Source organism: Dipodomys spectabilis, unplaced genomic scaffold (assembly GCF_019054845.1).
Source record: "Dipodomys spectabilis isolate Male_0828 unplaced genomic scaffold, ASM1905484v1 ptg000170l, whole genome shotgun sequence".
Classification (NCBI taxonomy): domain Eukaryota; kingdom Metazoa; phylum Chordata; class Mammalia; order Rodentia; family Heteromyidae; genus Dipodomys; species Dipodomys spectabilis.
In genome coordinates, this window is record NW_024870847.1 from 1,596,442 (window position 1) to 1,612,948 (window position 16,507).

Sequence of the window (16,507 nt, forward strand, 5' to 3'; positions counted from 1 at the left end):
AGAAACTTCAAAATCTTCTTGAGTGACCCTTTAGAGCTCCTTAAATTGATCAGTATAGGGAGATATCTACTTACTGTTGATCTGCATTTTGCCCTTATCGCAGAATATTCCCTTTTAAGTCTGGATTTTGTTTCTTGTCCTATAACTTTGCTTTTTCAGTTGCTTCGTTGTTAACAGGGATTGAACTCAGGATCTTACACTTGCTAGGCAGGTGCTGTACTGATCAGCAGTGCTATCAGTTCCCATCCCATCTCTGTTAGCAGAAAAGTTTCTCAGAGTCTTAGCTATGGTATGTGGTAACAGTGCAAAGCATTCTGAATGGTATGATTTCCTTCTTTTTCTTTACTATACTTTGCTTTGTTTCTCCTGTCTTTTGGTGATAGTAAATTCCCTCTTATTTTCATTAGTGCAGGATTGTAGGAAACTATCTATCAGAATGCTTCAGCTTATCTATACATTGTGAACAGTAAAATAAGTAAGTAAGTAAAAAAACATACAATCAGGGCTAATTTCTGCCAATCCTAACCCTTCTCACTTGATCCTTCCATTCACCAGCCTTATAGTCTAGTTTCTACCTATTTGTCTCCTACTCAACCCACTGTCCTGGATCCTCCAGCCACATTCTATCTATGCAGGGTATAGTTTCTGATATTGATCAAATTTTACAAAGTAGTGTTTATAATATCCTGAATGGAAAGCATAAAATCTGTAAGCCAGGCACAAAGAAACATAGGTCCCATGGTTTCCATTATTTGCAATTACTAGGATATGTCTGAGACAAGCAGAAATGGTCAGGTAAGTTGATGTTCGACGAAATGAACCCCAGATAAGGACACAAATATTTTTCCTTTCTTGCTTTTTTTTCTAACATATTTATAAGATATTTCTTTGTTGCTTTGTATGCCCATCCCCCATGGTATAACCCCTGTTTTCACTGTATTTGATGTTGGTATAATTTGTAGAGGGGGAGGGAAAAAAACAAATCGTTTACAGATAGACCCATTGCAACAATGAGATGTACAAGACGTTATGTCAAAAAGCAAACTTTACAACTTTGGCAGGGGCAGGTTGGGGGGCGGGCTGATGGGAAGGGGAAACAAAGGAGGAGGCAACAATGCTTGATAAGAAATGTACTCATTACCTTGGTGATGTAATTGTAACCCCTCTGTAAGGTATCTTCACAATTTAAAAAAAATCTGTGGCAGTCTTATTCTCTTGAGTTGATGCCTTAGGGAAATTCTTAAAGGAAGTCAGCTGTGAATCTTAGTGTAGTTCACTGCATGATGTAAGCTGATTTTTTCTTATTAGTTTCAGGCATTTTGTCTGTTTTTTGGCTTTCAGTAGTTTGTTATATCTGCTAGTAAAATGTATGGATATTTATATATATTTTATGAGGTCTTTGTAGACCATCTTAGAGATTAACACTATAGTTTTCAATGGTTGTTTCTTCAAATCTTTTTCATGTTCTCTCTTCTTTTTTTATCTTCTTATCTTACCCACAGGTTGCTCAAGAATAATCTACTCTCATTTTACCCTCTTTTTCAGATCAGTCTCAGCCATATTTTAAATTTGCTAATTATTTCTTCTGTCAAGAAGCCCATTGAGCCCTGGCAGTGATTTTTCATTCTAGTTCTGGTCCAATTCGACTTCTAGATTTTTCACCTGATTCCTTTTTATATAATTGCTATTCATTTTATGACTCATGTCACCAAAATTTCAGTTAAATCATCAGTGTGGTTTTCTTTTACTTTGGAAATATTGAAAACGGCTGCTTTGAAAACTTTTCTTCTAAGTTCTATCTTTTGGGCTCTTCTGGGAAATATCTCAACAATAAAGAAACAAGCAATCATGTAGATTAGAGAGTGGCTTTGGAGATAAGTAAGTAATCATAACACCATCCATACTAGTGTTAAATGTAAGTGTACTGTGTTTGTGGAGAAACTTTTGTAAAACATATAAGTAATTTCTAAAATTAAAAAATCAACTCAAAACTTTTTCCTGTGACTCCCTTTACACATTTTCTATACTACTTTTCAAGTAGTCCTATAATCAAATATTATACGTTTCAGAGATGTCTTATTTTGGATCAGTCAGACCTACAAAGAGTTGGGGAGGTGGGGAGGAAAATGATGGCAAGGGAAAAATAAAGGAGGGGGTAACAATGCTCCATAGGAAATGTACTCATTACCTTACTCATGTAACTGTAACTCCTCCCTAATTGAAACAGCTTTCCAGGTATTGTGGCTTGTGCCTATAATGCAAGCTACTTAGGTGATCAAGATTTGAAAGATCATGATTTTAGATCATGAGAAAAAATGATTTTAACACCCTTCTCAACCAGTAGTTAGGAATAGTAGTGTGCCTGCCTTCTCAGTTACATCAATAAATGTGAAAAAGAATAATTACAATATAGGCACATGCTAGGCAGAAGGCTAACCCTCATCACTAAATAAGCAATGCAACATTTTTTTTAAAAAAGCTGAATATGTGGTTTTGAGTTAGAGCATCTATTTAGCAAGTGCAAAACACAGCCTCATTGCTTCCCCAAAAAGGGGGAAAAAGCCTGAAAAGGTACAAAATGTATGATATAACAGACATCAAGCACAAGCTACCACTAACAATTTTTCTAGGCTGGACTTGAGTATTAATTTTCATATCTCTGCTTTTGAAGTAGCTGGGATTACAGAAATGAACAAACTTGTCCAGCCAATGTAAATACATTTTGATACATCCTTTACCTCAAATTTGTGATTGTGTAATGGCTACAGAATATTGACCTAGGGCAGGAGAGAGATGGGGGAAATTTATGGACATTGTAGATTTATTTACTAACTGTTCTGAGAGCTTAATATTCCTACGTTTGTTTCTATTTAAAAAACCCTAGATTCTCTTACTTTCTTTACTTTTTTGAAGACATTTCTTCTCTCATGATGTTTATATTTTTGTGTATGTCTGTTTTAAGATATGTAAACATAAAGTGTATACATAATTATGGAAGTAGATTTAACTTTATGGAATTGTAAATTAGTTTACATACACAGAGGTAATTCTTTCTATTTTCATTATTTTACTTAACATTGTTACCCTCAAGCTTCTTTCTTACTTCCTATTTAGTCATACATACATGGAGTACTTAAGCTAAACATTCATTTTTGTTTAATATTAGTGTCTTCTCTCAAGAATTTTCAGCTTTATAAGTTCTGGTAAACAGCCTTGAATGCACAACTCAGCTTCTACTCCTGATCATTTCCAGCAATGGAGTCAGGGAAACAGTACTTGATAATGTGACCAAAATTAATTGTTGAAGGTTGAGTAAAGGCTACCAGCAGCATTTTGTACTTCTAGCCAAAGATTATTTGAAAACGCTCTCCTGCCGGCCTTGTTTTCCTAACATGTTTGGTTTTATATAATGAAAAAAAATAAAGGCAGTAAAACAGATTGACTTACTACACACTTGAATTAGCTCTGCTTTCTCAAATCCGTGTTTTACTCCCCAAAGAAAGGATGAATTCTAGAGGTAAAAACTAAGAAAACTTAGACTAGTAATATTGCTTTCACCAAAAAGGCATTTAAATTCTCTGCTATTTGTATTTAGATTAGAAAACATCCCTCTAAAATGTCAGTGAGCATGTCTTTTAATTGCATTTACTGAAGCATCCTTAGCAATATTAAACATATCTCATCATAATATTTTATATTTATTATAAATATTCTAGATGAATTAGAACATACTAAATCATGTACTTGTAATCTGATATTGGAAACTATATGGCCAGATAGCTACTGATTTATTGAGGCATGTCAGCCACAAAAATATCAAGTAATAATTTATGCAAGTAAATTCTAATCGTATTTCTTAAAAGATTCTGATGAGAAATGAACAACTAATGACAAACTAATCTCTTTAACTAGAAGAGTCTCTGATGTTTTGAAACTAAGGAGATATTATATAAGACCTTCAACAAGGAAATATATAATTTAAATATTGAGGTTCCATGGTCCAAGTAAAATAAAAGAGTAGTTAAGTACATAGAGTAAAATTATTTTAATTATCATTTTATCTACTTGTTTCCATTTTAAGAATCATGGCGAGATTTTTCAAAAACACAGTTCAATAATTTATTGATTTATAATCTAAATATATGTTTGTGATATCACTTTTATTTTGTGATAGAAAGATAAAATTAAAGAAGCAATTTCTTATTGTATATTCATTTGTTTTAATTAATTCATAAAATACATGTTAATATAAATTACTAATATGTTATTATTATATAACCTACCCAATATGTAATATACATTTTCACAGTTGAATATTGCATTAATTTTATTAGAATATATATGTAAATGAATGTAATTTTAAAACTCCAAAAGGTGATTTAGAATCCTGTACACATTAACTAAAGACAAACTGTATTACGTCTCATAATAATATCTAATTTTAAATTCTTATTTTATAATTTTTATATTTTCATGAAATTGTTGATAAAATATGCTTAAGTATATAGAGCTGAGCAAATTCCAAATTAATATACTTCTTAGAAAGTGCACATTGGTTACTAGGAAAGCAAAAATGTAAGTATTACAAAATAAAATACAAATCCTTATCTTCTATTTCTTTTTTTTTTCTTTTTTTTTTTTTTTTTTCAGTCTTGGGGCTTGAACTCTGGGCTTGGGCACTGTCCCTGTGCTCTTCAGCTCAAGGCGAGCGCACTACCACTTGAACCACAGCGCTACTTCCAGTTTTCTAGTGATTTATTGAAGAGAAGAGTCTCACGGACATTCCTGCTTTACCGCGATCCTCAGATCTCAGCCTCCTCAGTAGCTAGGATTATAGGCGTGAGCCACAGGCACCCGGCTACTTATATTTCTTAATTAACAAATGGCAAAATGAAGCAATAAAGGGTAGGGATATAATAACATACTCTACTTTCTTCAGCAAAAGATTTATGTAGTTTAGAACGTGAGCAAAATGAATTCACAATATTTACAAAAAACATATTAAAATGATTTCAAATAAGACTTTGTACTTTTAAATTGAGATAATACACTTCAGATAATGCTCATCTCTGTTTTTTAACCATTGTTTCCTATGATATCGAGGTTCATGTAGCATTTATAGGAGAATGTGTACATTATTGTAAGGATTATAAATTTGTCATTCATAAAGCCATCAATTTCTTTTCTCACTCATACCTCACTCTTATGCCATATAATTAATTGTGCAAAAAGAGAAGATTGAGTATGAATTAACCATAAGCAGAGCAGTTTTGTTACACAGACAAGAAATCAGTCTTTAGTACCAGTTTCCAAAAGAAAACAAAAGCATGGATTCATGAATTTGGCATCAAGCTTACTAAGCATAATTATAATATTTTTAGGACACTTAATTGTATTATGTTCTGTACATCTTAAAACAATTGTTTTATACTAATATTGAGTATATACAATATAAATATAAATAAATCGTACGATGTTAAAATGGGGTCCTCATTTTAAACTTTAAATCATTTTAAATAAAAATATTAATTAATTTTTAAATCATAGATTTCCTAGGTTCTTAAAATTCTGTGAAGTTAGATCAAAATTTATCACTTGAAAGTATGAAATAGATACATTTATTAAATTAGGTAAGATGAGGCTACTCAATTCTGTAGAAAACCTCTAACATGTAACATTAGACCCTGACATTAGGAATTTACAGGACATTTAGAAGATACTTCTTTATGAAATGTGTTGTTTTCATGACAGATGCCTGGCAATATCACATGAATTTTATATGAGGTTCAAGGGAAAATGTAACTGAGATATATGAACTTTTTAAAATAATAACGATAACCACATTTTGAATTATGAATTATTTTGGTTGACATAGGGTGGTTTCAGGTGTGAGCTCTGAGAGTAAGAATGAGGCACTTGATTTGGGCAGAATGAATGGTGATGTGCAAGAGTAATGATAAAGGAAAAGACTGAAGTTCTGCACTTTTGAAACTAAAATCTAGTTTTGCACATGAAAAGGAGGAAGGGGAGTGGTTTGGAACTTAGGGATATAGGGTGTTAGGGAAAAATCCAATATAGGTTAATAAGCACATACCTGAGCAAAATTGTATTTATTATATACACTACATATACACCTGACAGGTAGTCAGCCAATGAACTACATTCAAAAAGCGTAGATTTTAGCCAAGAGCTGGTGGCTCACTTCTGTAATCCTGACTACACAGGAGGCCGGAATGTGAGGATCATTGTTCCAAACCAGACCAAACAAATCTGTGAGATTCCTATCTCCAGTTAACAAGAAAAAAGCCACAATTGAAGGTCTGGTTCAAGTGGCAGAATGCTAACTATCCCTGAGCATAGAGGCCAAGTGAGATCATGAGATCTAGAGTTCAAGCCCCAGTAGAAGCACCAGAAAACAAGCAAGCAAGGAAATCTTGAGAAAGAAGAAAAACATGGAAGCATCAGATTTTCAAGTTTTATGAAAGATTCATATACTAAAATACATCATCAATAGTTCAAGGTGTATGAAGATGAAAAAAACAGAGAAACTTAATTGCAATGAGATCATTATGACAAGTGAAGTTTGTACTGAGAAATGCCAACCCTATGGAAGAAAAAATATTAAATTAAAATTTAGTTTTATATGTTTATGACCTAGAAAATTAGAAAAAATTAATATCAGTGAGAGAGAGAGAAAGAGAGAGAGAAAAGAGAGAGAGAGAGGAGACTTTGGATAAATTCAGAAATGAGACACATTGAAACAAACTTACTGAAAATTGAAAGGATCATAAGACACTAGTGTGAACAATGGTTTGCCAACAATGTGGATAACTCAGAAGAAATGAGTATATTCTTAGCACCATACAATCTACAAAACGAAATCAGAAAATGTAGATTGCCTGAACAAACACATAAAAAAAGTTCAGAAAGAATCATAAATCAAAAACTTTGAAACAAAAAGCCCAAACCAGATTGTTTTAACTCTGCCACATATTTTAGGAGCAATCAACACCAATATTATTCCAAATTCCCTGAAACAAACCTTATTTTACATCAAATCAAGCAAATTAACTGAAGAAGAATTAAAAATTAAAATATTAGACTTCAAACTAAAAAAAATCCCAGGAGAAAAAAAATGGAGTTAAAATATTTTGACTTTATTTTTGTTTTGCTATTATTTTATTTATATGATGTCCCCCCTACACACAAATGTAAGAAAACAGAATTTGAAAAGTGAGATTGCATCAAGTGACTAAGGCTGGAAACATTAAAGGAATGACCACAAAATAAAAAGGCAATATACAGAATAAGAAGTTATTTTTCATTTAATTTTCTACACTTTTGAGAAAAGAATAATTTTTCTAAACTTTAAATGGTCATACAAAGAGGTTACAGTCAAATATGTCTGCCAATATATCCAAGTGGTTTTATTTTTTTTTGTTTTTGTTTTATTTTTGTGTGCTGGAGATTGAACCAGGATGTTGCACTTGCTGAGCAAGTGCTTTGCCTCTGAGCTACATCCCAGCCTTCTCCAGTGCTTCCTCATCACTTACCTCTGCTACCATTCTCGACAATCCCACATGTAACCACTCATTTCCCATTTCCCATTTGCTTTACTGCATATGTACATTGAGTATTCTGACTGTATTTGTCCTCTGTTTCCTTTATTATTAATCCATCTCTCCCTCCACAAACTCCTCACCTAAACCCCAAATGTCTCACACACACACACACACACACACACACACACACACTGCAATTTTCTGCAACCATTAGGTAAGAACTTAATTATGTCTTTTGCAGGGAAAAGATATCTGGAAAATATACTGAGTGAAATAATTCAGGACCAATGATATTTTCTTTCACATGTGGATTTTTTTGGGGGGGTCCAGTCGTGGGGCTTGAACTCTGGTCCTGGGCACTGTCCCTCAGCTCTTTAGCTCAAGGCTAGTGCTCTACCAATTGAGCCACAGCACCACTTCTGGCTTTTTTCTTTTTGCTTATGTGGTGCTGAGGAATTGAACCCAGGGCCTCAGGCATGCAAGGCAAGCACTCTACCGCTGAGCTATGTTCCCAGTCCATCACATGTGGATTTTTGTGTGTTTGTGAATGCATAATACAAACTCCCATATCAACACATACATGGGGGTATATGTATATGTACAGAATCAAGCTGACTGAAGAATTGTATATGCAGGAGTGTAATTGGTGGAGTAAATTCTTCAAAAGGAGTCATATTTAAGCTAAACTTTTTGTATCAGAATAACGGCCCTATTTCTGATTTAAGATATATATTACAAGCTACTATAACCAAGCCAATATAATTTCATAAAAGGACATACAAATCTATTATGATAGACCAGAAATAAATCCATGTAACATAAATGAATCTCAAAGCAGTTGTTTAGGAAAAGAAGCTGGATCACATAAAACATACCTTAAAATTTCCATTATGTTATGATCAAATTAGGAAAATCCAAAGTACGTCTAATGATTGTATAAATTCTGTGGCTTGGGACAACAGCTTGCTGGTGCAACCCCAGCTACCTTACAGGTGTAAGTAGGAGGGTAATCATCAGATGTCTGCTCAGGTAAAAAGCACATGACACTCTAAAAAATGACAAAATTATGACAAAAGGAAACAAAGTATGGTTCAAGTGGCAGAGAACCTACCCATCAAGTGTGTGGTGCTGACTTCCAATTTCAGTATTGCCCCCAAATAAAGAAGTAACAATGCTTGATAGGAAATGTACTAATTACCTTGCTCATGTAACTGGAACCACTCTGTACATTTTTTTACAATAAAGAATGTATTAAAAGGCCAAAGATTTATATGATCTGAAGAGAAACTGTATGTCCCTCCCTCATGACATAACCCCTGTTTTCACTGTATTTGATGTTGGTATACTTTGTGGAGGGGAAGGAAAAAAAAACAAATTGTTTAAATAGGGATACAGGTAGACCCATTGCAACAAAGAGATGTAAAAGATGTTATGTCGAAAAACAAACTTTACAACTTTGGCCAGGGAGGGGAAGGGGGTAGAAGGGAACAGGGGTGGGATGGGGGAGGGGAGATGGGAAGGGATGGGAAGGGGAAACAAAGGAAAAAGCAACAATGCTTGATAAGAAATGTACTCATTACCTTGCCCATGTAATTGTAACCCCTCTGTACGGTATTTTCACAATAAAAAAATGTATTAAAAAAAGAAGTCTTATTTCAAAGATAAAACAATAAAGAAATGCATTGAAATTCTCTGATAACAATCATAACTGTTATGACTCCTTGGGAGGAAAGAAGTTGGAGTATCTTCATAGATGTTGATGGAAGGAAGAAGAACGCACCCTCTTCCCCCAAATATGCTGCTTTGGTGGGTTTTAGGATTGTTGTCAGAAAAGCTACATGCAATAGCAGATAAAAGTGATCCCCTTACCCAACACCCTTCTTCCAAAGCCAGGAGATTAAAAACTCCAATGAAAAAATGGAATTCTATGCCTCCATCAGAAAGAATGACATTGCCCCATTTGTTAGGAAATGGTAAAACTTGGAAAAAATTATATTAAGTGAAGTAAGCCAGGCCCAAAGAAACATAGGTCCCATGGTTTCCCTTATTTGCAATATCTAGTACATGTATGAGTCAAGCGGAAAAGGTCAGATAATGTGATGTCAGGAAAATGAACCCTTTGATATGTATTTTAATGTTTTTTTCTTTCATGCATGTGTTTCTAACGCATTTATAAGATTATTTCTTTGTTGCTTTGTATGTCCCTCCCCCACAGTATAACCCCTGCTTTCACTATATTTGATGTCAGTATAACTTGTGGAGGAGATGGGGAAAAACCAGTTGTTTAAGGATACAGGTGGACCTGTTGCAACAATGAGAAGTACAAGTCGTCATGTCCAAAACGAGCTTTACAACGTCGGTGGGGGGGGGGCGGGGGGAAAGGGGGGGAAGGAGAAGGATTGGGATTGGGGGGGAGGGGGGAGGCTAGGAAGGGATGAGAAGGGTAAACCAAAAGAGGAGGCTGCAATGCTTGGTAAGAAATGTACGCATTATCCTGCCCATGTAATTGTAACCCCTCTGTACAGTATGTTCACAAATAAAATGAAATTAAATTTTAAAAAAAGACAAAAAAATTGCAATCCCAGAATAGAAAAATAAAATAAAATAACTAAAAGCAAACTCTTAGACCTGGAGTGACGGAAATGAGAATTCTGGGGTGGGGGGAATTTGTTAAAACTACTTTGGAGGATGAGAAGGTGGCTTAGTGGTAGAGGCATGTCTAGCATGTATGAAGCCCTGGGTTCGATTTCTCAGTACCACATCAACAGAAAAAGCCAGAGGTGGTGCTTTGGCTTAAGTGCTAGCCTTAAGCAAAAGGAGCTCCAGTGACAGTGCTCAGGCCCTGACTTCAACCCCAGGACTGGCAAAAACAACAACAACAACAACAACCAAACTACTATCTTCTCTTTACTGACCATATCATTCATATATTTTCATTTTATATAACTTCTTCTCTTCACTTCATATGAAAGCATGTGTGCTCTTTTACTTCATTTTTTTATCCAGGTCACATAGCATTTAAATTTGTTTGCATTTGTCCTACTAATCTATCAATTTTGTCAGTTTAATTAAGCCCTACGGGGCATCCTAAGAGAGCACAGGTCCAGTGTTACCATTCCTACACTGTCATCATTCTTCTTTGCTTGGCTGGGGATGGTGGAGATGTTGCAAGATCCTTATTTGCTTGGAAATATGGACAGTACTTGCATTACTTTCTTTGTGTGTCTGTCCACATTTTTCTATGACTTTAATTCTTTCTAATTCTGTTTTTTCAATAAAATCTAGTCTAATCAAATTTGGAAATTGAATTGAGACAAATGGCTAAGGATAAAAAAAAAATGTGAACATCACATGACTACTCACTTTTGTGGATCCAATCAGGAAACTGCTAGAGTGACTTAGAGAACATTTTAAGTTGCAGTAAATTTACAGAGTTGCTTACAACCTTCTACCTTTGTGCTGCATGTTACATTTTTTCCCACTCCTGGGGCTTGAACATACTGCTTGGATGCTGTCCTTGAGCTTCTAGCATTCTACATGAGCCGCAGCTTTATTTATGGCTTTTGTGGTAGTTTATAGGAGACAGTCCCCTGATTTTTCCTGACCAGGCTGGCTACCAACTGCAACCTAAGATCTCAGCTTCTTGTGCAGCTACGTTTTCAGAAACGAGCCACCAGATCCTTTGGCTTGCATGTTGTAATTTTTTATGCTATACTGGCTTTTTATCCTAGCAAGCTGTAACCCCAGTGGTTATACAAATTGCTATTAAATTCTATATTAATACCATGTGGCTCCTGATAGCGTGAAGAGATTTTGACTGATTAGGTCTTTATCAATCTTTGTTTTATCTATTTATATTTATCATATGCATTGCTCTCTAAAAATGTATATAATAGTGAGAATGTTTACCTCCAAAACATAGGGTGAAACCAAAACCTCTTTGTGAAAGTAAAAGGAGGCTGAATTTGGGGAAAAGTGATTAAATTATGAGGATTCCAGCTTCATGAATGGAGTTTGTGCTTTAAATAAAGGAAGGAGGTGGTGCACCTCTTTTTACATGGGAAGGAAGATACAGCATTGACCCATTTCCCACATGAGGATGAATGAAGAGGCATCGTCTAAGAAAGAAACAAGGAGCCTACCCCCAGAGGCCAGATCAGCATTTGATAGCAATTGAGCTATTCAAAACTCTATAATCATAAAAAATACACCTATATTGCTCATAAATAGCCCACATATGTTTTAATTATGGTAACATACAGGAGCTAAGATGAAGAGGTTTAGTTATGATAGTGAAATGTTGAAATATTTGTAGTATGTTATCTATTTAGAAACCTTGAAAAATTACTGACTAACGTAAAGAAAATATGTTTCATGTTTCCATGATCCTCACGTACAGGCCGTTTTTTTTTTGCTAATATCTTAATGTTCTTAAGTATATATGAAAGCATATGTGCATATATTTTTATTGATTTTTAGACTGAATCTGAAATTCATTATGCTATTGCATTTGTTCTTGTACTATCTTCTCTACTTAATCCAAAGATGAGAGCCCTGCATTGGTGGATCTCATCTATAATCCTCACTAGTCAGGAGGCTGAGATTTGAAGAATGGTAGTTCAAAACCAGCCACACATGAAAGTCTATGAGACTTCATTTAGAAAAAATTAAAAAAGAGAATAAATTGGTAGAACATCATCCATAAGCAAGGAAGGCCATGTGTGAGCACAGGCCCTGAGTTTAAGCCCAGATACAGATACAGGCAAGGGAAGAAAGAAGAAAAAAAGGAGAGAAGGGAAAGAAGGAAGGAAAGAAGGAAGGAAGGAAGGAAAGAAGGAAGGAAGGAAGGAAGGAAGGAAGGAAGGAAGGAAGGAAGGAAGGAAGGAAGGAGGGAGGGAGGGAGGGAGGGACAGATACAGAGAAAAAAGATACAGAGAGAGAGAGAGAGAGAGAGAGAGAGAGAGAGAGAGAGAGAGAGAGAAAGAACACTGAAACTATTCCTATAGCCAAAGAAGCAAGAAGCCCTGAGAAAAGAATGGCACTTGTAACAGGAATCACAGAATTCTTACAGTGTCAGGACCTAGATGTTCTTTCTACGGCATTTGTGTGATGAAATAGCCATCATTATCTTCCTGTTATTTGAAAAGGATCCATTTGAAATTGAGGCACAAATCAGAAACTTGGGGATAGAAGATCGCCAATGAGTAGTTGCTTTGTCAGGAAGCCAGTGCAGAAAACAGAGCTGGAGAGGCCTAGTGTACTGATCTCTAATGAAATCATCACGGAGACCAAGATCAGAAACACTGTCATGGGTGTGTTTTGCCCCATGAACCAGCAGAAGAAGCACTAGAAATCTCTAAATCTTTGAATTGTACAGTGGACTTAAAGAAAATAATAAAAAAAGAGAAACAACCATGATGACATCTAAAATAATGACATCTGTGTTTGATTTCAGAATAAAAGTATGTGATTTAAACTAAATAATAGAAGACATGGAAAGAAAATTAACCATTTCAATAATTAAAAAAGTAGAAACAAACTCAACACCAGGTTAATGAAAAGGAGAAAAATCTAACATTAAGCAATATATTTACTTTGTTTACTAGAATTTAGTTTTTTTTTAATATCCCAAGGATAAATTAGGATATATGTGAAATATATAATATATATTTATACCTCAATTGTATCATTTTAGTGTGCTATGAATTTTCATTGTAGAACTTATAGATAATATATGAATTCATTCATGTATACATATACACAAACCAACATATACATTTCAAAGATTCTTCTACATCGTATAAATAGCTCAGAAAAAGAACTCTTCATTGTATTGTTTTAGATGTTTGAATCACTGGTGAATACTGATACAACTCAGAATACATACCTGGTGTAGTCTCAAAGTTTTAGATGTAACTAAAAGGTCAACATTTTAGCTCCCAAAAATGGAAGTGTATTTCTTAGTCCTTTCCAAAGTATACGATTAGAAGAAGTGCTGAGAGGCTTAGATTACTGAGAAACTCATTCATTTAAGCTTCGCATGAAATTGCTGCTGCCATATTCATTCTGTACACTTAAAATTGAAATATCATAGAAAATCATCTCAAAAGCAAGCTATATTATATAGAAGAACAAAACTGCCAGACATTAATACATATTAACACATTATTTTTCAGACTCATTTTGCTTATGTCATTATGATGTTGGTTCTGATTAATAAACTATAAAATGGTCTGGATTATTTCTAAATGAGAGCAGAGTTCAGGGAAGCCCTTAGCCACCAAGAAAGAAAGAACGAAGTAAAACTAAACTATCACTGACATTAGTTTTGCCTAGAACTGATTCTATGTAATGAATGCCTTAGGTGTATCATTACCTCAGCATGTATTCATAGACTCATAGATTGGGTATAATAACCTCATAATATTCCAAGATATCTTGATTTGCTGGCAGCCACAGTGATCTGCTTATTTACTTATGAAATCACAAATTATACTGGTTTCAGTGTAGTTTTAGAGAGGTATTGAGTGGGATTGTAGACACATACATACCATCTCTCAGTATTAATATCTTGGTGTGTTCATGTCTTGATTAGGCAAAATAAAGAATCAAGTAAAATTAAATTTAAAAACCAATGGAATGTACAACACTGAGAGTGAATCCTAATTTAAACTATAGATTTTGATTAACAATGATATGTCAATGCAGATTCAACAAGTTCATTGAAAACACCACCCAAATGCACAATAGAAAATATTCTTATGAAAAAATTTTCATGAAGAGTATGCTCTGTACCTCTTGTAAACATATTTTTCTTGTGTGATTATGTAATTTGAAGACATTCTCTTTAGAAGTCTATGATAATTTGTGTGCTTTTAAGTTAGATATTTTAAAATATAATTTAATTGCCATTATTAATCAGGTAATGAGTACATTACTTTTTTGGAAATGTCACCCCTTCCTTCGATTTTCTAAGTTTCTCCCTCCTATCCCTGCAGAGAATTTACATAATGCATTTTCCACATAGTGTATACTGAAGAGTGGTTGCATTTGCTCACGTTTCTTTTCCCGATTTCTGCACCCTCCCATTGCCCCCAATAAAAAGAAAAAAAATCGCACCCAACAACAACAAAAACAATAACCCATGTTTCCACTTCTTGTTTGTATGTGAATACCTAGAGTCTTGCAATTTACTTGATAATAAAGTTTACCAGTATATAAATACATAATCTACACATAGTTATATATAATATAAATGAATATATTATTAACATACATATTTTTGTGTATTTTATCTATTGTGTATTGATAGAAACACATTTGAACTATATGTTTATAAATAATAATGATACACATTGTATACAATTAAATATACATGTTTCCTGTCTTATGATGGTGCACATTGTATTGTTGAAGTTTACAAAAGTTTGAAAGGGGCACACCTTGAGGAGTAATTTTACTTCAGTTGTTGAATTTTGATATGTTTCTGACTAGACACATATGGTAGATGACTCTGTTACAAACTGGGCAGCTGTGCTGATCCTCAAACACATGCAGCCCTGTAATCCCAACATAAACAGCTGACTTCTGGATGATGTGTTGCAGGTATGTTTTTTATATATGTGTGCAATAAGTGACAGGAGGTATTCAATAATTTATTATAAAATTGTCTTTGTGTTGGATGATTTTACCTACTAAAACACTAATTTATGTATTGTGTGAGCACTTGGGGTTATTCAAGCTAAGTTTTTCATTGAATAATTTAATTTGTGTGTGTGAAAATTACAAAAATCTATACTAATTCCTTATTAGGAAGAAAGCAAGATAAAAAAGAGAAAATATCTGTCATTATTTAAAAGTTGTATTTCTATTACCTGATATCTGTAGTGCAACTGTATTGGATGAACTATCCGATTCTGATGCCATTTTCCTTCATGAAGTCATCCGAATTATATTTTGAGTTGCTTTCATGACTTCAATTCCTATATTTCTCTTAACTTTCTCACTTGAGGAAACCACAAAAACAACAGAAGGCTCTAGTATATACTTATGGGATGACTGGAGCTTCTCTTTCTTTTGAAATGTATTTTTCATGGGTTTTACAAAGACTTGTGATGTGCCTTTTATTAAACTAAGATTTTTTTTCTTTATCTTTTGGTACTGGTGCCTGGAGAAACAACTTTAAAATAGTTCTAAAAATACTAAAAGATTCTTCCAAAGTTTCAGTATTTTTAAATATCCCCAAATCTCATAAGGCTACAGATTGTAATGTGAAAAAGAAATCTCTCTCTTCTCCTCAAATTATCCTGAACTATTGGAATATAGAATGCAAATTAATAATTCTGTTTTGTCAAATCGTTTCAATAGGGATACAGGTGGACCCATTGCAACAATGAGATTTGTCGAAAGCGAACTTTACAACTCTGGTGGGAGGGGGCGGGGGGAGCAGGAAGGTTTGGGGGGCAAGGGGAGGATGGGAAGGGGAAGGGGAAACAAAGGAGGAGGCTACAATGATTGATAAATAATGTACTCATTGTCTTGCCCAGGTAATTGTAACCCCTCTGTACAGTATTTTCACAATAAAAAAAGAAAAAAGTTATGTTTTGTTACAGAATAGGTTCATTAATTTGGGTGGTGTATGCCATATTTTTGTGTCGTTATAGAGTAGCAGCCAGTGCTTGATGTAGTTAGGAGAGGGTGTGGTTAAGAATAAATTTTATTTTATTGAAAAATTGTGTACTTGATCACCATTGGTTAATATGAAGAACAAGCTATGCTCAAATGATGAAATAATAGCAATATTTTGCCTTTCTCTGCTGTAACTTTTACCTATAATTGATGCATTTAAAATTTGGCCAGTTGATCAACTGGAAAATTAGTGATCAAATATTTTATCAACAATCATTTAAAATATGTGTAACCATGACTTAATTTCTTTAAGATGT